The 27,891-nt window shown below is 39.1% G+C and overlaps 1 long non-coding RNA gene across 2 annotated transcripts in view; it reads right to left on the bottom strand.

The window, feature by feature from the left end:
* Positions 1-1,522: 1,522 nt before the first annotated feature.
* The window catches only part of LOC147581100 (uncharacterized), a 55,330-nt gene continuing 28,961 nt past the window's right edge, over positions 1,523-27,891 (bottom strand). For both annotated transcript variants that reach the window (XR_015251409.1, XR_015251410.1), the window contains exons 3-4: positions 3,095-3,157; positions 1,523-1,973 (exon numbers count right to left, since the gene is read on the bottom strand). This is a non-coding gene — a long non-coding RNA (uncharacterized LOC147581100). The remainder of the gene's footprint in view (positions 1,974-3,094; positions 3,158-27,891) is intronic.

Genomic DNA, 27,891 nt, shown 5'->3' with positions numbered 1-27,891 from the left:
ACTGTATAAAATTGCATTTCAAAATCAATCCGTCCACAAAACTGTTTTCCTTTATCAAAGAAAGGTCAATACTTGAATTACAAATACTGCTATTTCTGAGCCATCTTCCCTATTCAGATCTACTACACACTGTGGTTAGACGTATGTAAATCTGGCTGTTATATGGTGTCACAAAATAAAGTACTTCCATATCTTTCATTGGCCTCGTACTGCTTTTTGTTATATGTGGGAGAGCATTTGAGTGGTAGTGGTGTCACAGAAAGCATGGAGTTTAGATTTAGAAAACCTGGGTGTAGATCTCAGCATCACCACTAGCCGATAATATCTTAAAAGCAGTGACTGTGCTAGGCACTGATCTCGGTGCTTTACATTTACTAACTTGCTTGATATTTACCATAGGCAGGAAGAGAAGTACTGTTTATCATATTTTACAGAGGAAATTGAAGCACAGAGATCTAAAATAACTTTTCAAAGATTAGTAAGTGTTGGAACCTGGATTTAAACCTTAGTAGTAGATTATTTTCAAAATCTTGTGCTCCTAAATGTTTTACTGTGTTGCCTCTTTGGGATTGTAAGAATTAAGTGATGGCATTCAAGGTGCAGGACTACTCAGTGCCCACCGTATATGAGAAACCTGTCTGGGCCCTCTCTGCTATGATAGACTGGTTTAGTAAGTCTGAAAGATGCCTTTGTTGATGGCTTCTAGATGGGGGGGGGGGGGTGTTTTAAAAAAATATTTAATGACTAGTATGGCAGCATTAAAAAATATTTAATGTCCAGTGTGTGCTGACCATCTGTGGAGATAAAATAGTTGCAGTGTCTGGGTCTAAAGTTTATTGTGAAAAAAAAAATGAAGGAACAGGAGATAGAGGGTGGCTTTGAAGGAGAGAAGCTTTCCAGGTATGAAAAAGGGAGGAGGGAAAGGATTCCTGGGGATGAAAAGACTTGGGGTTAGTCAGGAGAGGAGGCTGGAAGTTTAATCATAGGGTGGGGAGGAGAACAGGTCCAGAGAGCCCATAAAACAAAAGCTGCCAAAGTAGGTACATTCGGTAAAGCTCTGTGATAAACAGGGTTACCATATAATTTATTGCCCAAACTGGGACACTTGAGAGTGAAAAGGGCACCAATTACATTAGAACAATAGGGACAATAGCATAAACTAGAATATCTTAGGTAAACTAGGATGTATAGTCATCCTAACCACAAAAGGCGTTAATGGAGGTCTTAAAGGCCATCTCACCAATGACCCCTATCTGTGCCAGAGGGCTCTGATTGGCCCCAACTAATGCTTGTACATGGGCATTCCCTCCATATCTACTCCACACCCTTAAAACATCCATAATCCCAAAAAGAGGAGGGTAGAGCCCTGGACAATTAGTGATTAGGAAGCTTCTGTACCCATAACTGGGTACCCATCACTGAACGTATAGAACTGAAGCAGTTCGAAGCACCCTGAATTGGGGCAGTGCTTTAAGACAGTTTGTCGGGTACAAGTTGAAAATATATAAGAAATGAGCACACATAAAGGGTTAAAATAGTTTTATGCATCTTAAGTAGCCATCTTTATAGTAGCTACTCTATCTTACTTGTCCTGACAAAGACCGATCCATTAAATACTTAGAAGGAATATCTATCCATTTGTTTATCTGAATATTCCATATCTTCTGCTTTAGGAAGAAATAGGCCTGAATTACTCGTTAGGAGAAATGATGAAATATCAGAAGCACTTAGATCTAAATCGCTATATAAAAACCAAAGCAGAGCATTTGGGTCACTAATTCCATGGTCTTTCTTTGCCATTGTCTGTGCTCCAACAGAACTATGTCTCAGGAATACCTGTGAGGAGAATGGTAGAAGAGGAGCTCACCAGTTAAAAAAACAGTATCCTGAACAGACACGATGCTCTGTAATTTTTTAGTGTGTTGATGTGAAGTATATAGTTGGTGATACCAAAATTGCTTCCTCCTTGCTTCCTGTGGGGAAAAAAAAGCAACAGGTAGGTCATTAGAAAGATGAATAATTTTGGAACAAGAATTTAGTCAAAATGGGATAAGCCAGTACTTGGGGGTTGAGTAGGAATGCCTGAAATGAAAGGAAATAGCAGTGTACAGTCTTGAGCAGGAAGATTTCTTGGTTGCATGAGAGAATATAACCTTTGGAAGAGTTCATCTACTTTTGAAAGAGGAAAACCACAACAATGCCACCTGACTGGGGATATACTCTGAGTATGGCTCCAAAGCAAGTAAACGAATAAAAAGACCTATGTGAAGTGAAAGATTGATTACGGACAGCCACAGCTGGAAACAGAGGGGGCCACTGAGGAAACAAATAAACAATAGTTTTATTTATTTCTAAAATAAGCCTCAGGCCTTTCTCTTATTTCAGAAAGGTAAATATTGATTAAATCTAATACATGTATGTTTGGTAGTAAAAATTCCATTTAGAGCCAAATTTTTCTTTAAATGTCTTACTGCATTTTGAGGTAAGCATAATACAAATCGTCCAATAATTGAGTTATGTAATGAGGATTATTACTTTAATTTTAGAATGATCTATAACTCCCTTTCATTTTTCAGTGATGATCACTACACAACAGTATGTTTTTGTATGATATTTAAATTTTATTTTTTTTATTTTTTCAATATATGACATTATAATCTCACCTGTCTTTATATGGATTGATGAGCATATAAACAGATGCTGCTTTTTAATTACCCAAATAAAAGACAATACAAATGGGCTCCTACTTATTATATAGATTATTATTGGTATAGGAAAACCCTTGCATAGAATATTCAATTCTCATTAACTCTATTCATCGTTCCTTAGGCCATCATCCATTCATTATTCAATCATTTCTGTATGCCAGTGCTGGTCCATAACTGATTCTATTAGTTCAGATAAGAAGCTTAGAAATGGAAAAACCACTTAAAGTTTGTCTTCTAGAAAGAAAGCAGTGAAAGGAAGGGAAAGAGGGAAAGTGGAGGAAGAGCGAGAGAGGCAGAGAGAGAGAGAGAGAGGGGATGAGAGAATGGGAAACTATTTTTTGCTTTATAAGAATCCCAGAAATACATCATCAAAGCAAAATGAGTACCTTTTCTCCTCTTAGGTTATTTTTTTGTTGCATCTTTTCCCTTTATTGCTGGCCCTGGTGCTTCTGGAGGAATAGCAAAAGGTAAGATAAAAGATTTTTTGAAGGACTAGATGTAAAAGATTATAAAGCCTCAAAACAGCATCCTTAATGAGACCTTTAAATATTTAGGTTGACACATTCTATTTTTTAAGAGACCCGCTTTTAGGTAGGTCAAATGTATGACCCAGTTCTGAATGTAGATATGAGATTAATAGTATGATTTTTTTTTAATGTTCTCTACTTGCTCAAGTCATTTATTAAGCCAAAAGAAGACATTTAAACTTTGCTTAATGGTTATTTTTTTTTTCAGTGTACTGTTACTTATTTTGAAAGAGCTATAGAGAGAGCAACTGGGGAAGAGCAGAGAGAGAGGAAGACAGAGGACCAAGAAGGCTCCATGCTGTCAACACAGAACCCAACGTGGGGCTCAAACTTGAACCGTGAGAACAGGACCTGAGCCAAAATCAAGAGTTGGACGCTTAACCGACTGAGCCACCCAGGTGTCCCTGCTTAATAGTTTTTTAAAAGTGGCTTTTCAAGTCATTTGAATCAGTCAGTAATTACATCAATAATATTGCTAATTGTTCATTCACCACAAACACTTATCAATCTATCTACGGTGTGCCAGTTACTATTCTAGAAGCTGGGGGATGCAGCAGGGAAGGTGAAGTTTTACACAGCTTACAGTTTCACAATGTTGGCTGCTATTTCAGTTATCTGTTGTTTTTGCTCCACAGCAAACCATCTCAAAATCTAGCAGCTCAAAACAACAGTTTGTTATTGTCTCTCATGGTTTTGTGGATTGTTGGAGCTTAGCTGGGTGTTTCTGCCCTGGGTTCTCATGTAGAGACATGGCCGGGGCTGGTGTCATCTGAAGCGTCCAAGATGGCCCACTCACATGGCAGCTGACGCAGGTTGTTAGGTGAAAGTTCAGCTAAAACCGGATGGCAACATCCATAGGCAAGCGCTGCATGTGGGATGAGCTTGTTGTAGCTGCAGCAAATGGCTGGGTTCCAAAAGCAAATGTTGCAGGACAAAGAAAGCGGATTGTCAGAACATGACTCCTTTATTCTATTTGTCAGAGCAGTCACAGAGCCTGCCTTGATCCAAGGGTAGAGGACACACATAGTCCACACCTCTCTATGGGAAAAGTGTCAAAGAATTTGCTGCCATCTTTGCCCTTTGCGGTGCATCATATCATGAAACGTGTGCTGCCAATTTGTCTCATTTTGATGGTGTTAACTTTGATAGCTAGGTTAAGGTGGCATCTTTCACATTTTCTCTGTAAAATGACTAATTTTCCTCTTTTAGTGAATATGTCACTGATTAGGAAGGGGCATGAGGTATTAGAAGTGTTCTCTGTCTTGACCTGGGTAGACGTTGCATTAGTATATACATATGTATATCTATATCAAGCTGGGCATTTCAAAATAAAGTATTTTACATACTTGAGTTGTTATGCTTAATACCGCAATAAAAAAATTTAAAAATCCAAGTTGCCATCTCACCTTCTTGACCCTTGCCCAGCTGTACTTTGTTTGGTTGGTTTGGCAATGATTCCACTAGTGTCTCAATGACAAAGACTGCAAAACTCAGACACCTCTGGCTGTTCTCTAACTCACCCCCACCTTCAACTCTAGGCCTGAGTCATGACTCTCTGTAATTCGTTTTCCAACTGGCATCCAGACTGATTTTTCTTTAAAAATGCAAATATGAAACTGTTGCTCCCCTGCTTTAAATTCATCCCATCGGCCCTAGGATAAAATCCAAGTTTGTTCAATTATAAGGGGCTCCGTGTCTGCTTAATCTCTCCAAACTCATCTCTCATGACTTTCTCCGAGTGAACTCCAGTCCTCCCAATGAAGTCTCCTCCTGATGAATGTATTTACCTATGACCTAAAGTGCAAAATAGCACTTCAGGGGTTTATTGAATGGTAATTTAGTTCAATTCTGTTTAATGAATATTACTGAGTATTAATTGAGTGCAATCTCCGAGCTGAGTATAGAGGTAAGTTATGGTAAGGAATTAACAAAGTCTTTGCTTCCTGCTCAGATAAGAGAAGAGTACAAATTACCCTACTACAGGGCAGAATTTAATAAGGGCCCTAAGAAGTATAAACACAATGCAATGGGAATTCAAAGGAGGGAGAGATGAGAAGCCTCCTGTGCAGGGTTTATTTGCCTTAATTAATGCTACTGTCCCAAGGAGAATGAAGCTGCCATGTAAGGGGGAAAATCATAGAAATGTAATTAGTTCATCAAAGAATTAAGTTTCCAGACAGCCCAGTCCCTCTGGCTCTAAGGCATAGTTGGTGACTATAGACAGAAGGTCTTCCACTCCCTGTGAACATAGTTTCACTTTTCTTGAGAGGCTATTGAGAGGATTTGCCTTTTGTGTGTCTTTGATACTCTTAGGCTGGTAGATACAGTTTCTATTTTTAATTTCTCCTTGCAGAGCACTGCTGTGGCTGGAGCAAGCGTAGGCTGAGATTCTCCCTGGGACACTCACTACAGGGCTTGTGTGTGGAACAGAACATGCCATCCCAAGAAAGACTTCTTTAGTGTTTAAGAAGTGTGACCTCTGGCAAGGTCCCAGGTCTTCATATTTCGTTAGATACCTAATGTCCCTTTTATACCTAGTGTTTATATTTATAGACATTAGAATCCTTTGTGCAGCTGCTATGCAGAAGAGCCAGAAGAGTGGGCTGTAGTAGTCTCTTAGGGCTACTGTAACAAAGTACCGCAGACCCGGTATCCCAGACAATAGACGTTTTCTCACAGTGCTGGAGTCTACAAGTCTGAGATCAAGGTGTTAGCACAGTTGTTTCTTCTGGGGCCCCTCTCCTGAGTTTGAAGTCTTCTTGCTGTGTCTTCACACAGTCTTTCCTATGTACCTGTGACCAAAAGAACACCAGCACATTGTGGGGGCACCTGGGGGGCTCAGTCGGTTAAGTGACGGACTTCAGCTCAGGTCATGATCTCAAGGTTCATGAATTTGAGCCCCACGTCAGGTTCTGTGCTCAGTGCAAATCCTGCTTTGGATCCTCTGTCTCCCTCTCTCTCTCTGCCCCTCCCTCCACTGGCTCTCTCTTTTGCTCTCAAAAATAAATAATAAAACTTTTTTTTTGTTTTGTTTTAAGTTAAAGAAAAAAAAAAAAAAAAGAAGAGGCTCCTGAATGGCTCAGTTGGTTAAATGTTCAACTTCGGCTCAGGTCATGATCTCATGGTTCCTGGGTTCGAGCCCCACATGGGGCTCTGGGCTAACAGCTCAGAGCCTGGAGCCTGCTTCGGATTCTGTGTCTCCCTCTCTCTCTGCCCCTCCCCCACTTGTGCACGCGTGTGTGCGCTCTCTCTCTCTCAAACATAAATAAACATTTGAAAAAATTAAAAAAAAAAAACAACACAAACAACTCCAGCACATTGGATTGGGGCCTACCCTAATGATCTCACTTAACCTTAATTACCTCTTTGAAGGCCCTTTCTCCAAATATAGTCACATTCTGAGGTACTGGGGGTAGAACTTAAACACACAAATTTTGAGGGAACACAGTTCAACCCATAGCACCAACCTATGTCAGATTTTAGCCGCACATAATTATTTGTAGGGACATAATGTGATCTTGGTGCTTTTTATATTGCATAAAGTGCAATTTAATTTGTGCTGTGGTATAGCCTGAACAATTCTGTTAATAATAATTAGGTGCAGTCCCCATTGAAACACCCCATAGCACTGGGTGGTATCTTAGGATAAGGTCCAACTCTTTTGTTTTGCAAGTTCAGGTACGCTGTGTAAAGTCAAATAATTAAAAGCAGAGTCTAGAACTCAGGGTCTTGATTCCCTGATTCACCATGTAATGTTACACCTATCTTGTAACATCACTTAATTTTCTAAAAATGACCTGGAAACCTTGCAAGATTTTAGAGTCTTTTGCCCTTAGAAATAAAATTAGCAGGAGGTCTGGTCTAAGTTTAAGGCTTCTAATCCAAAGCACTAAGACTTCTTAGTGCTTTGAAAATATTCACAACCCATAGGTAATACCTGTGATAATTTTTCATAAGTGAATTAGAGGGTATGGAGCATATTAATGAGGCACGCCTGTATTCAAATGTCAGCTTCTCCCGCTGATGAACAAGTTAAACATTCTCAATTTCATCTCCCCACCAATGAAGTTCCCCCACTATTTATTTAGCCGTTAGAATATATCAAAATAGGGGCGCCTGGGTGGCGCAGTCGGTTAAGCGTCCGACTTGGGCCAGGTCGCGATCTCGCGGTCCGTGAGTTCGAGCCCCGCGTCGGGCTCTGGGCTGATGGCTCGGAGCCTGGAGCCTGTTTCCGATTCTGTGTCTCCCTCTCTCTCTGCCCCTCCCCCGTTCATGCTCTGTCTCTCTCTGTCCCAAAAATAAATAAAACGTTGAAAAAAAAACAAAACAAAACTATGCTTAGAATATATCAAAATAATAAGAAGTAAGTGTCCAATCTTCACTATCTTTAGAATAGAATAAAAGCCACATCATCATAGCAATGTAAAATTTTAATATATTTCCCTATCATAACTGTGATAATGATTTAAAAATACTGGTTTCGAGGCCTATTGCAAAAGTTTTTTCCTGCTATTTTTGTTACAGCTTTGTATTTTTTAAAATGCTTATTTATTTTTGAGAGAGAGAGAGAGTGCAGGGGAAGGGCAGAGAGAAAGGAAGACACAGAATCCAAAGCTGGCTCCAGTCTCCGAGCTGTCAGCACAGAGCTCAACACAGGGCTCCATCTCACAAACCGTGAGATCATGACCTGAGCTGAAGTCAGATGCTTAACCGACTGAGCCACCCAGGCGCCCTACAACTTTGTAAGTTTGAATCCTCATTACTTCACATGTGCCCTCAGATTTATGAACTTTTATCAGAATTTTGAAATTTTTTTCAGAATGTATAATACAGTTTATGAGTATAAAATAAAGTGATTTCACCAACTGAGAGTTTAATCAATTACAGGGAAAGCAAATTCTGTAAAAAGAATGTTATTAATTTAGGAAGGTGTCAAACTTGATTTGAGGTAACTTAAGAGATAGTATGAAATATAGGACATTAGAAAGAAGATTCATTCTTAAACATTTAACTTAATACAAAGTGCAATATAGTCAGACTCCATCACTTGGTATTTTAGTATTTGGGGGTACCAGATAGAAACGGACCATTTAAATAAAAGTGATCTCTAAGAAGAAAGCAAGTAATAGGTATATAAGCAAACTCTTAGTTTGAGGCAAGTACTGAGAACTCATTTAACTTGTTCTGGAGAATAATTTGCTTTTAAAATCCAAAATCGCTTTAAAGATTTAGCACATTACTAGGTATTTGAGGGGATTATGCTTATTACAAATGCATCCCTTCTTCTTCCAACTGGACTTCCACTTAGAAAGACATGCATGTTTACATATCTTTGCTTGTCCTGCGAACTTACGAAGAGCAAAACTGAACTCCTTTAAAATTATTGTCATTGGTGCAGCTTCCATTTTTGTAATTTTCATTTGGGAGATTTCAGTCTGACTCCAAAGGTAGTAAATTTTTATGAAATGAATAATCTGTGGGAAGCCCAAAAGTAAAACCTTTTATTCCTTTGTAGAGTATTATAAGTATATGAAACATTGAGTTTATAATGATAATGGTGATAATAATAATGATACTTTTATCATAGCTTATAGTTACAGTGTATATCATTTACTAGGCATAGTAGTAAGCACTTTATATTCCTTATTTCATTTTATCTTCACCATTACTCTACATGGTAACTTCTTTTATTATCCCCAATTTCCAGGTGAGAAAATCTTAGAGCACTAAATACTTGCTTGACCTAAGATCATGTTGCTAGTCAGCGGGGGAGGGGCTAGGGTAGGAGTACTTCCTGTCGAAAGCCCAGGTCTTGACCACAGTGATGGTGGGCTACCATACCTTTACCATCACCACGCCTGTATTCTACTTGTAAGGCTCAGCACCTAACGACCAAGACTCCTTTTTTAAAAAAAAATTTCTTTAATGTTTATTTTTGAGAAAAAGAGAGAGAGAGAGAGACAGAGTGTGAGTAGAGTAGGGGCAGAGAGAGAGGGAGACAGAATCCGAAGCAGGCTCCAGGCTCTGAGCTTTCAGCATAGAGCCCGACGTGGGGCTCAACTCACAAACCACAAGATCATGACCTGAGCCCAAGTCGGAAGCTTAACCATCTAAGCCACCCAGGTGCCCCTCCTTTTAACTTGGAGACTAGAAACAAATATAACCATTGCCTAAGCTTCCCAGAAAGATAAATTTCAAAGGGAAATGAAATACCACGATGAATCTTATAGGCTAAGCGGTTATTGGGTTGGACATAAAGGGAAAGGTGGGAATTCACCGTGAGCAAACATTTAGTAGAGAGAGAGCCAGCCACATCATGTCAAGGTTTTGAGGTGAGATAGAGAATATGGAAATGGTCAGTCAATTTACTCAGATCTGAGTCAATACTTTGCCTTGCATTCTTTTATCCCACATCCCTCTGCCCCCCTACCAAGGATTATGCCTTTGGTTTCTTTATTTAACAGGTTTGGAGGGCCTAGACTATCCTGTATTGCTAGAGCCTATCTTATATCATGTTCTATGTTGAGACTCTGCAGTCTTGCTGCTTGCCGTATCTTTGATGAATCAATGCTGGCCTTTGAGGTGCACACACATGGTTCTGCATAGTATCCTTGGTGATGGGATGCTGATAGAGGCTTTCCAATGCGAATTAACTAGACCTTCATACCTCAGGCATCTCAAGGGCTCAAGGAAGAAGGGTCAGCTCCCTAAATGAGACTCCTACAGACAGGTACCAAAAGCTCTCTCCTCTGTTAACAACATCTTATTAAGTTTACTGTGGCACATTGGTTGATTGTTCTGGTGATTGTAAGGGAGAGAAGATGGAGCCAGGAAGGGCAGTGAAAAGTTTTGCTTTGAGGGGAGGGAGATGGGCTCTAACACCTTTTACCTGAGCTCATCCTCATGAACTGGTCTTGGCTATCATGTTACTTATATCTATGATTTTCCATATTTTTTTTCCATATGCAATAAATACACCTAAGAATCCTCAAAAAGTAAGAAAGTAACTGTGATATTTGAGCCTCTGTTTTTCCATCCGACTAGCCTCTGCCATCACTTAAACCCCTGTACAGTCATGTCCTGAAAGCAATATTGGTGCATTATTCTTATTCTATTCATCATTAACAGTGTTTAGAGTTTTCAAAGGTATTTCTCCAGTTCTATCACATTGATGATGAAGACACAATCAAGTAAATATTTGACCCTTAGCATTCTTTAAGGCTCAGCTACTACTGGGGCTAATTCTACTTTAGGCAGAATTAATTAGTCCTATTGGTTAGGTCTCACACAGAGAGCAAAGGTTCTGGCACATGTGGGTGTGGCTTCCTTCTCATATCTGGTAGTTCTTTTTTTTTTTTTTTTTTTAATTTTTTTTTTTAACGTTTTTATTTATTTTTGGGACAGAGAGAGACAGAGCATGAACGAGGGAGGGGCAGAGAGAGAGGGAGACACAGAATCGGAAACAGGCTCCAGGCTCTGAGCCATCAGCCCAGAGCCTGACGCGGGGCTCGAACTCCCGGACTGCGAGATCGTGACCTGGCTGAAGTCGGATGCTTAACCGACTGCGCCACCCAGGCGCCCCTCATATCTGGTAGTTCTGACTGAGAGAACTTTGAGTGGCCACAGGTCATCACAGGCCTTTTCTGGGCTTCTCTCCTTCCCAGCTGATTGTGACAGCATGTGTTCTTAAATGGACACCCTATCAGTCAGCCCTTGAAGGCTGTGCAGTGCCCTGCAAACAATTACAGGTATGAAAGATGAAGAATGGCCTCCTTCCACACCGTCTGCTGTATTAACTCAGGATTTGGGTGGGGGTGGGGGTGGGGCTGAAGGGAGTTGTCCTAGATTTCCTTCTGGCCTATTTGAAACATCAAAGAATGAGAAAAAGCAACCAGACACCTCAGTATTAGAAACCTCTTTGTTCAAAGGTGAAGGTGGAGCAGCAAAGCTAATTTACCATGTATCTCTTGAAAACGTTCCTTCCCCGTTGTCAGTTAGGAGAGGGGAGGTCAGCGCTCTTTTCGAAAAGGAAAATAGGAAAAGTTGGCAAGAATTTGAAGATGGTTTGAACTGCGTTTTCTTCTGGAATTTCAAGAATAGTATTTTCATGTGTAAATATTTTTACTCATTCTAAAATTTTTTTTAAAAAGTCTTTATTTTTATTTTGGAAGAGAGACAGAGTGTGAGCAGGGGAGGGAGAGAGAGGGGGAGACATAGAATCCGAAGCAGGTTCCAGGCTCTGAGCTGTCAGCACAGAGCCCCATGTGGGGCTGGAAACCACAAGCTGGGAGATCATGACTTCAGTCGAAGTCAGACGCTCAATCAACTGAGCCACTCAGGCATCCCACTCTTACTTATTCTAAAAGGGAAAGAGGAAAATGATCATTTTTGAGGGATGAAAATACAATATGAAGGCTCTAAAATAATTCTAATATCTGCAGCACAGTTCGTTTACTTTCACTGTTGTGGTTGAGGGCATAGGGAAGAGAGGTGAAGCTATTTTCCTTCTGTGCACTCCAACTCCAACTTCTTTCTTTCCCAGAAGTTTTTCTTGTTTTTTTTTTCATTTCTTTTCTTTTCTTTTGCAAAATGTTTATTTTTCAACATGGTGTACAATTTCACAAATCATTTATCTTCATTCATCATTTTTCTACTTAGGACTTCACAAACATCTAGCTCTCAAAAGGATTCCAGAAGAAACTGAAGTCACACAGTCTTGTTCTTCGCTTTACCTCAGAACAACACAATAATATTTTCTAGGTATTTCTATTTTTACCTTATAATGAGAACCCTCACTCAATCTAAAATTGCACACACCTCTGAGCTGTTACATTTCTGGCTCACTTTAACCTGAATAAGGCCTTCAGGTTTTCCTGAAATCACACGTGTGTGATGCCTGTTTTCAGGGCAGGACGTAGCCTGTTACCATCAGAATTCAGTGTTTATTTCCCATTGAAATGAAAAAGGCTCTCTAGCTGTCCAACTAGCTGTACTTTTTCAGCAGTTCTGAATAAACGTTTCAACCCATAATGAGTCATTGTTGGATTTGATGATGAAAATGGATTAGAGACAGGGTAATTTACGTCCATGCTGGCCACCCATTAAAGTTTTCAACAAATGTGGGCCAGGCAGAAAGATGGCTGTGGTTTTCAAAATGTGGAGAAACAGTTCACAAAGACTGGTGCTACTGTTCTGTGAAATGTACTCTTCCGTGAAAACAAAATAGAACAGGCAAAGCTGCTGTCCTTGCTGGTGTGATTGGCTGGTGGGCAGACCTCCTGCTCCATGTCAAGAGAACCTTCCAAGGAGATGAAATCGGGTTCCCAAGGGCAAGGCTTGTGTTTCCATCCTAGGAGCTGAGCCCGCAGAATCTAGCCCTGCCCGACATGCCAGCACGTTCCCATCCTCAAGATGAAACTTTTGATCTGGAATGAAGGCAATCTGAGGAAGATGGTTCCTGTGTCAAAGAGGCCTGGGTTAGCTTCCCCTCTGATCTGTGTGGCACTCCTTGAGGCCCCAGAATTGGGGCCCTGTGGGCAAGTCAGACCATTTGGGGCAGGGATTTTTGCTGAGCATCAGTAAATTCAGAATTTGCCCAGGTGTTCTAAGGAATTCTTCTGTAATCCAGCCTCTACTGCCTGGAAAGTTGCTCGAGGATAGACTGTCTACATCTCTCACAGTTCCCTTTTACCCCTGCAAACAACCAGATGCATTTTTCTCAGATAATCCAGCAAATATTCAACCTTTTAGCCAAAATGAGCCGAGTTGTACAACTTTAGCTTTTAAGCTTTTCACACTTTCAAAGCTCTGCACTTAGTGCAAGAAAGTATCCTTCTTAGTATGAAATTGTACATTTGACTTGCAGTGGAATGGTGGGAAAGGTCAAGGAGCCTCAGAATGATCAATGATGGCATATGTAAGTGGGCTACCACAAGAAAGGGGGAAAGGGAAACTTGCGAATTCAGTCAGTAAACAGGCTGCAAAGTGCAAACCTTCTCATTATTCAGCATTACTCCTGAGAGCAAGTCACAGCACCACATGGCTTCTGACTTGCCAGTTTCCCTGCACCCCTGTGCCCTCTCAGAGAGGAGGCAATTATGCTTAATTTTATATTCACTGGTTGAATTTCCTTAAACCACTTTAAATATCAGAGCAGCATTCTTACCCATAAACAGAAATGCTGTTCTGAACTGATTATTTAAATGAGTTTGTCACTTTCACAGACTGGAAATTGTTTAGGGGATTTTGTCTCCAAAAGATCTTTAGAAAATACTACCAAAGATCTTTTATTAAAGTGAGGCAAGTGATAAAGAACCAAATCTTTCTAAAATTACAGATTATGAATCACCGGAAAAACTGATGGCTCATGCATATCAAATCTGTGCTTGAAAACATCATATTGCCAGAAGGCTGTGACTAGAACGGAGAGTAGAAAAAAGATGCAAAACGTCAATGGCGAACGTGTAACAATGATCAACTAGATCACTTTTGACAGAAAAGCAAACCTGCTAACTATATTTTTGCTTCTCTGGTAGACATTACCCACTGTAGATGCTGAAAAAAGATCCTTGTGTGGTATTCCTAGCAAAAGAAAAATCAGAGTATTTTAAAAGATACTGCCATGTATATAAGCTGTCTTGCTTACAGTGGCAATGCCTTGTTTTTAAATAATGATGTTGGGTTTGTGACATTTATTAGATTCTGATATCTGAGGGCATAATGACTATAAAATCTGAGATAATGAAAGAAGAACCTGAGATAAAGAAAGAAGAAAGGACCTCAAAGGTCCTATGGGTGAGAGCAACAGATTGACCCTTTCAAGGTTTCCTCCTTCTCTCCCTCCTTCTTCCCTCTCCATCCTCCCCTTCCCCCTCCTGCTCCTCCCCTTCTCCCAATCCCATCCTTCTCCCTCTCCTCTCCTCCTCCTCCTCTTCCTTCTTCTTCTTTTCCTCCCCTTCATCCTCCTCTTTCTGCTTCTCTGTCTCCTCCTCCTCCTCCTCTTTCAATATTTGATAAACTAAGTGTCTTTTAGGACACTCTCCAATATCCCACTTAATGTATCTTTTTTGGGAAATTATGACTGCACCAGGGAACTCTATTGTGGGTGTTAGTTGTGCTTGTCCCTGTAGGGTAGAAGGAGTTCATCAAGTTGAAAGAAAGAAAGAAAGAAAGAAAGAAAGAAAGAAAGAAAGAAAGAAAGAGAAGAAAGAAAGAAAGAAAGAAGAAAGAAGAAAGAAAGAAAGAAAGAAAGAAAGAAAGAAAGAAAGAAAGAAAGAGAAGGAAAGAAAGAAAGAAAGAAGAAAGAAGAAAGAAAGAAAGAAAGAAAGAAAGAAAGAAAGAAAGAAAGAAAGAAAGAAAGAAAGAAAGAAAGAAAAAGAAAACTATGTATATAAGTTTGAGATGTTGGACTTTCCCTCATTGAAAGTAGAGTGGTCTTTCCTGCATTTTCTCTAATACGGAGCAGAGAAAATGATGAGTAAATTATTTTTTTATGTTTATTTATTTTTTAGAGAATTAGAGAGTGCAAGTGGGGGAGAGAGAGGGAAACAGAGGATCTGAAGTGGGCTCTGTGCTGACAGCAGAGAGGTGGATGCAGGACTTGAACTCATGAATTGTGAGATCATGACCTAAGCCAAAGTTGGACGCCTAACCAACTGAGCCACCCAGGTGCCCCAAGGAGTAAATGATTTTCAAATGAATGAACAATCACATTCAGACTAGAGCAGATTTCCCTGTAGACACATCCAGTATGTATCATACCTAGAATTGTTATGACACATTTAAAAAATCAACGTAAAGTCTCCATTAAAAAATTGTTTTTGAAGGAGGCACCTGGGTGACTCAGTCGGTTAAGCATCTGACTTGGGCTCAGGTCATGATCTCATGGTTCATGGGTTAGAGCCTTGCGTTGGGCTTTGTGCTGACAGCTCAGAACCTGAAGCCTGCTTCGAATTCTATGTCTCCCTCTCTCTCTGCCCCTGTCATGCTTGCACTCTGTCTGTCTGTCTCTCTCTCAAAATTAAACAAACATTTAAAAAATTAGGGTCGCCTGGATGGCTTAGTCGGTTGAGCGTCTGACTTCGGCTCAGGTCATGATCTCACAGTTCGTGAGTTCGAGCCCCGCATCAGGCTCTTTTGCTGACAGCTCAGAGCCTGGAGCCTGCTTCAGATTCTGTGTCTCCCTCTCTCTCTGCCCCTTCCCTGCTCATGCTCTGTCTCTCTCTGTCTCAAAAATAAATAAATATTAAATTTTTTTTTAATTAAAAAAATTTTGTTTTGAAGGAAATGTAAGCTAAGAATTGTTTTTCTCTCGTGTGTCTTCACATTACCTCTTAGTAGACATTACCCTTTCTGGAGTAATATTGAGGGAACCAGATTGTGGAGGGCTTTGTATGCCACGACAAAGAGTTTACATTTGATGTATTAGCTCTGGAGAGTCACCAAAGGATTTAGAACATCAAAGAAACTTAATGAGAATGGCTGTGACATGACACATGGGCCTGGGAACTAGGGGCACTAGGTGGGATTCTGTTATGACATCTCTGGGTGTTGCAGGAAAGAGAACTGGTCTTAGACAGGGTCAGTGGAAATGGAAAAGAGATGGATAAGAGAGGTATTTTGAAAAAGTATATACTCCTTGAAAGCTGGAATTCTGTCTCACCTGTCTCTGTGCCTGCTCCAGCACACCAGTACAAGGGACTCTAAAGAGCCAACACACATATGTCAGAGTAAATTGAACTGTGTGACAAAACATGGCAAATGAAGACTAAAGACAAATCAATAACGCCTACGATACCTGTGGTGGATTGTTTGGGATGAAAATTTAGTTATATTTTGAAAAATGATACCAACATACCAGTAAATCGGAAAAATGGCGATATCCTTGAGAGACTTCACTGGTGTGGGGGTCATAATCAAACACCAATTCCATACTTACTTATGGTGCCTTTGAGCTGTCCCCAGACACCATTCTTTGATCTTCCTCTGAGCTCCAGGGATACTCCATTCACTACGTATATTGCTGCTCTTACCACATTGTACTACTGTTAGTTCCCTCCCATTATAACTTCTTGAAGATAGGGACTGAATCATGTTTGTTTTTTTTTTTTAGTTGAGGTATAATTGTCATGCAGTAACATGCACACATCATTACTGTACAGCTCACTTTCTACTTACGTATACACCCATGTAGCTACTAATCTAGATCAAGATGTAGAATATTTCAATCACCCCAGAAAGTTCTCTTCCACTCCTTCTCAGCCAAAAGTCGTGTTTTGCCCTGCCCCCCAACCACTATTCTGACTTTTATTGTATAGATTGGTTTTGCCTATTCCTGAATTTCAAATAAATGGAAACATTCAGTGTGTACTCTTGTGCTCAGCATGAGGTTTTTTTGTGTCACTGTATTTACTGGTTGCTCTAATTATTTTTCCATTGTTTGAATATATCACTTTCCTGTTGATGAATATTTGAATTGTTTCCAGTCTTGAGCTATTATGAATAAAGCTGATACTGAATTCTTGTGCATGTCTTTTTTGGTGACACATGCACTCATTTTTCTGGGGTATGTATCTGGGGGTAGAATTGCAGGGTTGTAGGGGAGGCATATGCTTCACTTTATTAGAAATTGTCTGGGGCGCCTGGGTGGCTTGGTTGTTTAAGCGTCTGACTTTGGCTCAGGTCATGATCTCGTGGTCCGTGGGTTCGGGTCCCGCGTCGGGCTCTGTGCTGACTGCTCAGAGCCTGGAGCCTGTTTCAGATTCTGTGTCTCCCTCTCTCTCTGCCCCTCCCCTGTTCATGCTCTGTCTCTCTCTGTCTCAAAAACAAATAAACGTTAAAAAAAATTTAAAAAAAAAGAAAAAAAAGAAAAAAAGAAAAAAAAGAAAAAAAAGAAAAAAATAAAGAAATTGTCTAATAGTTTTCCAAAAAGGTGGTAGTATTTTACTGTCCCACCATTAATGAGACTTGCAGTTGGTCCACAGCCTCACCAATACTTGGTAAGGTTGGTCTTCTTATTTGGGTCATTTGGGTGAATACATAATGCATACAAAATACATAATGTGTTTTGTACATTTTAAAAATCAGATTGTTTGTCTTATTAATTACTCATGTTACTTTTTTGGATTCCCAGTATTCAGCATAGTGACTGACAAGTAACAAATATTTTTATAGGTTTGTTGAATAAGACAGTGAGAGTAAATAAATCTGGCTTTATCTGCAAATTTTTCTCTGTCACTGGCCACAGGAAATGGGTTGTGGAAGTAATTAGCTTCTATGATGCATTTAAATTTGTTGGTTTTTGAAAATATCAAGACATAAATTCCAAACACAGCTGGTTGTATTTGTGATAGAAGCACTTATAATTTTACATTAAATTTTGGTTCATTCATGCATGCATTTAAAATATTCATCATCATAATGTCTGGAAGCCCAGAAAGATTTTAGACCAGAATACAAATTGTAACATTATTTTCTGTTCTTCTTTCATCATGTTAATAAGGTAGATTAGATATGATGTCCAAAATGCAGGATTTATTCCATTAGTTACATTTTTTATTTGATTTCTAGACTAGAAATGTGCTTTCAAATTCCTTGGAGATAAACAAGCTTTAAAAAATATGAAAAAGTTTGAGAGTACAGATTTAAGTTTATTTTATATTTAAATAACATTTTTTAAATTATAAAGGTAAAAGCCACTCAATTTTGATTATTTAGAAAATATGGTAATATAAAAAGAAAAATAATCTTAATTTGACCAAATCCAGATTCTCACTCTGAATATCTGGCCTTGTTTCTGTATTTTATACAGTATATGTGTTTTATACAGAATATATATATATATATATATATATATATATATATATATATATATGTATATATATATATATATGTAAATATGTGTGATCTATGTGGCTATATGTTTATTTTTGTAGTTCCACCCACCTTTCTTTTATGGTAGATTATGCTAGTTCATATGTATATTTTTAGAAAGTTGGTTGTTTTATGTCTCTGGTATCTTTTGCATAGCCTTTGCTTCATGTAGCAAACTTGAAAATAGGTACTTAATCCTTTCCCACTACCTGTACTTCTTCAGGGTGGGACCTGTGTCCATCTTTCCTTCCTCCTAGCACCTAACATAATGCCGTGTGTGTGTGGCAGGCACTTGCCCAGTGTTAATTTATGAACAGGGCTCTAGACAGCTGCGGGCTCTGTTAGAGGCATTGCTGCAACAAAGACAAGCTAGATTCTGTGCACTAAGAATAGGCTATTCTATCTGGTAAAAAAAAACTCTAGTTTGCTTCTACTCCTGAGGTTCTGCAGATCCAGGAGCCCAGAAGGATCCTTAAAGATCTTCTCATTCAATTCTATGCATCCAGGCATATGAATTGCCAAACTCTAGGACAGCCATGAAGTCTCTTGAATCTTTTTAAAGATGGAGACTATTGAAATCTTTTGTCAAATGTAGTTTCCTCCAAACATTATTTTATGGGTAGGTTTAACCAGTTATTTAGTTATGCTTGAGACAGCTGAGTTTCGCCTTGACTTTTCTTACACTGAAACAGAATGAGAGTCTCCATTTAGGTGGTAGAAAGAAACGATAGCAGAAAGCAGTATGCTGAATTTACAAAGTAAAGAGGTTTATCCTCTAAATCTTGAATATACAAAGTTGTAGCTTTGTGAATTAATGTGACATACAGGTTTAAAATATGAAAATTAATGAGATTTTATAAAATCTCACTTATCAAGAAATAAACCCAAAGGACATCGATAGGCATGATACAGTTATGACTGATTAAGGTATATTTTTTCTTACACTGTAAGAGCTTTGTGTATAATGTACCTCCAAACATTATTTTCTTTTAGGATAAAATGGAGTGAACACTCATGGTGACTTTATGTGAATTTACAATGGACACTTTAAAAAACTTCAAAACAATTAATTAAGGCAAATAAAAATGGACCCAAACCCCAAGGTTTCCTCCCAGGTGAAGGATGAGGCCGGATGTGCACAAGGATGCCTCTTCCTGTATCATTGTCTTCCCAGAGTTTTCTATTGGGCGCCGGCGGGGGGGGGGGGGGGGGGGGGGGAGTATGTGCACAAATCCTTTAATATGCCAGGAGGGCTTTGGAAGCTGAGGGTATAACGTTACCTGGTCTAGGAATTGTCTAGGTGCTGTAATGTCCAGGCTGTGGCTATTTTTAGCAGCAGTGCTACTGAGCAGCTGACCCCAGACACACTGTAGCATAAGGAATGCAAAGCCTGGGCATCGCTGCCGACTCCACACAGGGTAAAAGGATTCTTCTTTCCCTTTTACTGCACCCCTCCCAACCTTTAAGCTTTCACTCTGTTGTAGGAGGAATTAAGCTTCTGAGCAGGATCAGAGTGCATCAGTTGTATTTTTGCAATTGATTACGGTTAGTAAGTAGGCAAATATTTAAACAGAACACCCAACATGGCACTAAAATCCTGCTGTAAAGCTAGTTCTTCTTACCACCTGAAATATCAAATTTAACCGGGTCTAAGAAAACCCGAAACTTGAATGAAGCTAATGAATTTGAGTTCCTTGAGCAGTCAGTTTTGTATCAAAGCATTTAGTGGGGTTAAAATAATTTCATACTATATATTTCAACTTATTGAATGCTAAGTATAGAGCATTAAAATACAGTTTGTGCTTTATGTGAGTAAGAAGATGGAATCATTTCATGGTTTACTCTTTTAAATGTATCCCTTTAAAATAGATACATTCTAGTATTAATCCCCAATGTTCCCTTTCTTATTAGACATCAGGTCTGTTGATCACTGCTCAGGAGACCTTGTTGGCCCCATGTGTCTATAACATTACCAATTAGCAGCCCTGCTCAGATGCAACTTGTTACCAGCCACAAAGGAGGGATTTATTTTAAATCTGTCCAGGGGCGCCTGGGTGGCTCAGTCGGTTAAGTGTCCAACTCTTGGTTTCGGCTCAGGTCATGATCTCAACCATCGTGAGTTCGAGCCCCACATTGGACTCCGTGCTGACAGCATGGAACCTGCCTGGGATTCTCTCTCTCTCTCTCTCTATCTCTCTCTCTCTCTGCCCTTCCTCTGTGCTCTCTCAAAGTAAATATGCTGAAAATAATAAAAATAAAAACGGTCCACTTGTTTCTCCCACGACTGGGCTAAAAACATGCAGGTAGGGCTATATGAAACAAAGGATGGTTTTGAAGTTGTTTAAATCATTCTAAAACTGAGAACAATTGCTGCACATTTTCCTGTATGCTTCAGTACCTCTCCTCTGAGTATAAGCACCCTGGAGACTGGAAGCGTTGTTTTGCTTCACTCCTTGTAAACTGCTTTGAGAGTCTCTGACATCATTAAGTCACATTTTAGCCCAGACATTTTGTGCAGACCTAAACTCTGAATGACACTTGCTCGACTGATTAAGAGGGCAGTACAATATCTGGGAACTGCTCATAATGTGATACAAATGCCAAAGGGTTCAACTTGGACTTGAGATATTTTTGTATATCTCAGCTCTCATTGTTTTAGATTCTGCTGTGAAGATTTTATTTTTGTTTTCCTTCTGACGCACTTTGGCCTGGTTAATAATGCCTCAGGTCTGGGGCATATTTTCTTGAAAAGGATGGTATTCTTTGTTTCTGCTGTTTCCTCCCACTTAAACTTCCCACCTCCCATCTTCTATACCCACAGAAGTATTTGCCTTTTCATTTGTTATCTGAAGAAAATAATATTGGACCAAATTTACAAAAGATACAGAAATCTAGATAAATTCATTTATAAGAGATATTATATCCTTAATGTTGTAGGGATAAGACCTAATCATTGACTTTAAGAGCAGAAATAACAATATCGATAATAACAATGCTAACATTTGTTGCCACGTTATATTATGGCAGACACTGTGTAAGTTACTATTATTATTATTTTTTAATTTGAGAGACAGAAAGCATGAGTGGGGGAGAGGGCAGAGGGAGAGAGAGAGAGAATCTTAATCTCTGCTAAGCATGGAGCTCAACTCAGGGCTTGATCCCATGACCCTGGGATCGTGACCTGAGCCAAAATCAAGAGTCAGATCCTCGACTAACTGAGCCACCCAGGAACACCCAAGGTGTGTAAGGTATTTTACATTCATAATCTTATAAGATAAATTCAATGATTCCCATATTTTAAATGAAGAAATTGAGGCCCAGAGAGGTGAAATAATTAGTCTAAAATCACACAGGTCAAATGGGTCCATGGTAGGACAAAGATTTGGACTGAATCTGTCTGACTCAAAGTGACATACATGCACAACACATTAAATGCCTGTGTGACCTGGGAGCTTGTCAAAAATGCAGAATGTCAGGCCCTGCCACAAGATTGCTGCGTAAGAATCTGCACTTAACAAGATCCCTCGGTGGATCATACGCATATTAATTTCATGAGCATGGGTCTGGAGAGATCCTGCATCTTTTAATGAACAAGTTACTTATAAGTGTCTAGCAAGACCTTAAGGATATTGGCTTGGACTATCTTCTGAAGCAACCCAGTGTCTAGTCATAGCCAGTCATACCTTTGACATTCTGTCAACTAAAAGAGTGACAGAATCCTGCCTCTGGAATCTTAGCATTGGCTTCATTTGAACCTTGTACTGAACATGTTAGTGATCATGACTGCATCACAAATGAAAACTGAGATTCAACAAACCCAAGTTAGACTCTGTGGGGAGTCCCTGTTTATGACTGCTGTCCTTGTGTATTTGTTAACAAATTTCTCAAACATATCCAGGTTTGGATGACAAAGGACACGGTCACCCTAATGGTGGTCAGGTAATTGTTACTTTTACACTTGCTTGCTAATAAATGGTTAGTGAATAAGCATATGTATGCTTATAAACAATGAAACAAAAACACACCAGAAAAAAAATCCACAAAACCTGTGTAAGGCATTGGGTGATAGGGTATTCAGTTGTGTAGAAGAGTGTAAGAAAAGAAAAAATAATTCAAGACCTGGGTGGTCAGAAGAGCTCTCTGGAAAAGGTGACCACTCTTAGAAGTGGTAGGTTGTGATAGTGAAGAAAAGGAGCCCGGGAGAGCTCTTGAGGGAAAACTCACACCCCTGCCAACCCATGCAGGCTGTGCTATGTTGAGTCTGTAAGTCCTCAAGGTCTTCATGTTTGCCAATAGCGTGAGGCAGCCTATGGCCAGAGCAAAAACTGTGTTCCATTCACGATACCTCCTATGGGCCTTCTGGGTACTAAACCCAGTGGATTTGGTCTCCATTGACAGAGGTTTTGTGAAAATGTCAGCATGAGTTTCAAATAGGGGATCTTGTAATTCGTCAGAATCTTTATGGTTCACTTATCATTCCCAAGGAAATTACCTTGGTTTAGTCCTATCAAAGTAGGATGGGCATTACTAGCCTCATTTTATTAGTGGAAAAAAAAGTAAAGTTTACAAAAGGTTCATAAGAATAGTGTAATACTATATATTCTTTTTTGCATCTTTCTTTTTTTCCTTGACAATATCATCAGAGTATTCTTACATGCTCAAATATTCTTTTATATCATAATTTTAACTATTTATATACATATCCTCATATAGGTATGACGTGATTGCCTTAAGCAGTACTCTGCTGTTAGGCATTTAGATGGATGATATTCCTCTAATATAGGAGGGAAAGGTCTCTCCTATATTGTGGGAGAGAGTTTGAGTTTGACTATATCTATTAAATTTAAAAATATATGTGTTCCTTGAGCAAATGAGTGTACATTTAAGCATTTGTCCATTAGAAATAGTTACACATGTGCAACAGCAACATTGTTTATATTTGCAGAAACATTGGGAACAACTTATACATTCATAAATTACAAATTAGGTAGATCATGGTACATTTATACAAAAGAATACTTTATAGCCATAAAAAGATCAAAATGTGCTGTCATGATTTCCAAAATATATTTTGAGTAAAAACACCAGATTGCAAAACAGTATGAACCCAGTTATTCAATATGTGAGTATAGATTTATTTAATCTGACACACATGCAACATTTTTGGAGTATTATAAAACAGACCATAAAAAGTGATCTTTTGAAAGTTTATTTCATGGGTGCATGTATATGTTGGGCAAGAACTAGACAGACATGCTTTGTATTTTATACATTTCTGGTTTTCCTTTTTTGTTTTCTGTTTTTTACTAATGAAAGAGTTTTTTTCACTACCTCTTCCTTTTTTTTTTTTTTTTTTTAAGTTTATACATCTATTTTGACAGCGAGCAAGAGAGTGCAAGCCAGGGAGGGGTAGAGAGACAGGGAGAGAGAGAATCCCAAGGAGGCTCCACACTGCCAGCGCAGAACCCCGGTCTGGGCTCGATCCTATGAACCGTGAGATCATGACCCAAGCTAAAACCAAGAGTCTGAAGCTTAACCAGCTGAGCCACCCTGGCACCCCAGGTTTTCCTCAACTATAATAATACTTCTACAGCTGAGCCTTGAACAATGGGGGAGTTAGGAGCACTGACCTCCCACACACTTGAAAATCTGCATATAACCAAAAACTTCACTAATAGCCTATTGTTGACTGGAAGCCTTGCTGTTAACATAAACAGTCAATAAACACATTTTATATGTTATATGTGTCATATGCTATATTCTTACAATAAGGACAGCTAGAGAAAAGAAAATATTATTTGGAAAATTATAAGGAAGAGAAGATGCATTGATAGTACTGTACTATATCAAAAACATCTGCATATATGTGGACCCATGTAGTTCAAACCCATGTTGTTCAAGGATCAGCTTTTTATTTATTATTTATTTATTATAATTTATTATTTATTTATTATATTATTTATTATTTTTTTAATTAAAAAATAAATTATTTTTTTCTGTGGAAGAAATAAACAAGGATCATCGTCAGGTGTAGACCCACTCTGCTTAGATCCTGACCCCTCAACATAGCTTGGCCGGAGTTCCAGTTGTATTTCAGGTGCTTTGTGCACTCCCATTCCATGGTTGGCCCTGCTCAGTGGGGCTGTCCTTACTCTGGGATCTTTCCTATACCCTTAACACCCTCCCTCCTAACACTGTGAGTAAGCCAGGCTGAACTGATGCTCCCAAACCCTCCCATCTATCTCACAGCCTGTGTTGGTCCTTCCAAACAAGGAGTTGTGAGATGCTTTTTTTCCCCCACCTAGTTTTCTGAGAGATTAGGCTGTTTCCATAGTGTGATGAATTGCACAGCAGACTCTGGACCTCAATCTGGACCTCTCAGTACTGCACTCAGCAGATAGTTCTTGAAATTTCTGGTTTTTCAGTGGTTCATTTCCAGGGTTGATGTGTGCTTTGTCCCTATTTTTATATTTCCTTAATTGTCTTTGGTCTGGATCAGAAAGAGGAGAGTTGTCTGTCTCTACTCATGTTGCCAAGTCTTGACTTGGAACTCACAGAGCCACCTAGTAGTGAACCCAGACCCAGGGGGGTATATCAGGCAGTGGGGCTAGCACAAGCAAAGGCAGAGGGATTAGAGAAAGTAGGGTACATTAAGGATACTGCAGGTAATTAGGCCTGGCATGAAGGAGATGTTGTAGGATGTAAAATATTTGCCCTTAAGCCATTATTACAGCTCCACCTACCACACACACACACACACACACACACACACACACACACACACACACAGCCACCTCATGACTATGTCAAACAACACTGATTAATTATGGAGGCAACCTCATAATCCCTCTCAAAGCAGACTCTAGCAATAGCCATCATCTGTGGCTATTGGTCTATAAGAGAAAATTAATTTTTCCATCTTAGCTGTGAAACATTCCTTGAAGCCCCAGGTAGAGTTGGTCACCATTTTTGTAGTGTGACCCTATCTATTGCACTCATGACCAAGCTGATAATATCAAAAGTTTTATATTCATTCTAACTTATTTAGTAAGCATACATTTTCACTAATCTTCCTATTCATCCTTGGCAGGCAAATTGGCTGGAAAACAACTAGTAGTTGAGAAAAAGTTCAGGGCTGAAAGGTTCATTGCGATTTAAGAGGGGGAGATAGAGCCACTTTTCTCTGCTGATGTGTAATTTATCTCTTGAATGTTCCCTACCTTTACCATTGGATTTCCATTGGATTCCTAAGTCTTAATGTATTGTATTTGTTCTCAATGTTTATTTGCTGACAAGATCAGCTTTAAACCAATGACATGGAAATTTAGGGCATTTAAAATAGATATTTTAATGTTAGTAGTTGGGAACCAAAGATGTTTATTTTCTAAAATTATTTTTATTTCTGAAGCAATTAAGATGCACTTTTAAGTTTGACAGTTCACTTTTTCCCTTGAATGTATAGCCCCTTGGAGGTACTTACAGCCTAAAAACCTGCTGAAATGATGAATTGAATGTAACTCTTAAGGGGTACTCTTTGAAACCTTCAGGGCTATTTCAAATTCTCAGATCCATGTTCAATTAGAAAGACTTTTAATGGTCAGTATTGAAATGTTTACAGTTAAATTTAAATTCAGTTCTTTGCTAATGAGATGCCTTAAGCAACATTCAAATTAATAAAGGGAAAACAATATTTTCCTATAACTTTTATGCTTTTAAGTTTATTGTCCAAAACAGATAAGATCAAAAATAAAGAAAAAGAGCATTCTCTCATGATCTCATCCTCCAACATCTCCATCTGCTTTCATTTTCACCTTTTTAAGTTTTGACCTATGTAAAACAATTTTTAAAATTATACTATAACATAAAAATATTTCTTTTTATTATTAATAGAAATTACATTCTACATCTAATGACCAAGCTGCCCATCTTTGTAAATACCAGTTTCTTTTCTGGTGTCATGTTTTCCATACCAAGATTTCTTGGATTCTCTCCAAACTCCTTTTCTGGTGTGTTCTCTCATTGAATTTACATGTCCCATGGCCTCATCATTCTTGAAGTTATCCTCTCATTCATTCCATAAAGTAAAAGACAAGAGAGCTCCCAAATATTCAATATGTTGGCTTTTTGAGTGACCAAAGGTGATGGGAACTTCCTCTTTTTTGATACCGTAACTCTAGACTTACCGAATTTCTGTTTGTAAAACATGCTTTTATAAGCCTAAAATATTTGACACTGGATGAAACTGAAATTTTTGCATCCAGTCAGCACAGCAGATCTATCTCAGTTAAGAAAAAGGGAAAAAAAGTAATAGGTTTGCGCCAGCAGATGCTTGGCTGCAGAACTGGCTAGCGAGTCCCATGACCCAGGATGACTTGGTGAAGAGGATGCTTCACCCTGTCTTTCACGGTTACAAGAAATTGTGGCCACTAAAGACCTTGTACAGGAGGAAAACTTTTCACTCCTTTTTTCTAGGTTCTTTGGCTGGCCTAGTAATTAAACTGATAAAAGACAGCTTAACAGGAGAAAAACAAATTTAATTTTGTGTGTACAGGAGTTCATAAAAAATATGAGACTCAAAGAAGGGACTAGATCAAGCAGCTTGTATACCTTTTAGACAAAGAAACAATAACTTTGTGAAGAATAGACAAGACAAAGGGATTTGGATTTAGGGTAATAAATTAGTAAAGCAGTAACAAGGATTGTTTACACAGCCTTCTCGGCCCTAAATTCCTTATCTCTGCTCTGCTGATAAGGATGCCTGTCTTCTTCCTGATACAGGGAAGGTAACTTTCACTTGGGATATGATTTCCTGTTTTCAGAGGACAAAGGAGGTCAGAATGTCCTTCTTGAACCAGCTATTTCTTTTTTTTTTTTTTAATGTTTTTTTTTCAACGTTTTTTTATTTAATTTTGGGACAGAGAGAGACAGAGCATGAACGGGGGAGGGGCAGAGAGAGAGGGAGACACAGAATCGGAAACAGGCTCCAGGCTCCGAGCCATCAGCCCAGAGCCCGACGCGGGGCTCGAACTCACGGACCGCGAGATCGTGACCTGGCTGAAGTCGGACGCTTAACCGACTGCGCCACCCAGGCGCCCCGAACCAGCTATTTCTTAAGTAACTTTAATTCAAAATAATTGATATGCCAAAGTGACATATTTGGGGGGGAGCATATTCTGTCCCCTTCAGACTGACGCCAAGGGGTTTATTTCTCTAAAATACACTGACCTTGAAAACAAGGCAAGGGTTACTGTTTCTTTATGAGAGCCCTAAATGTAATTCAGACATTAACTCTTTCCAGATTTGGGCCACAAAGCAACTTGTAAAAGGTGATTTTTACTTTTAAAATCAAGATTTATAATTTTTTTCTATACTGTCAAACTTTAAATTTTCCTCATGTATGTAAAAGTTCATTGATTTTTGTGAGATAATTTCTAGCAATATTTATGAGCAGCAAGAATTTAGAGTTTGCTAGGCACTTGTCTAAAGAATGTTTGTTGAATTTCTTTGAACCTCCTGTGAATTGGGCATTGTTACTCTTATTCCCACTTTTCAGAAGACAAGACTATTGCACAGAAAGTTTAGTAACTTGCCCTGCTTACATGGAGGGGCCAGCAGGACAAATCAGGTGGTCTGGTTCCAGAGCCTACGAACCTAAGCACCAGCTACAACAGCCTCCCAACCTGCAACGCGGCAAGAATGAGAAGCTTGTTGACCAGTTGAGAAGTCTGTGAATACTTGTCGTGGAAGCCATGGTTGCATTAATGGGAAATGGGTGATGATAGAAA

Source organism: Puma concolor, chromosome B2 (assembly GCF_028749965.1).
Source record: "Puma concolor isolate L17-30 chromosome B2, mPumCon1.1.hap2, whole genome shotgun sequence".
NCBI lineage: Eukaryota > Metazoa > Chordata > Mammalia > Carnivora > Felidae > Puma > Puma concolor.
The sequence above is the reverse complement of the archived record's forward strand: the minus strand, read 5'-3'. Positions and strand labels throughout refer to the sequence as shown.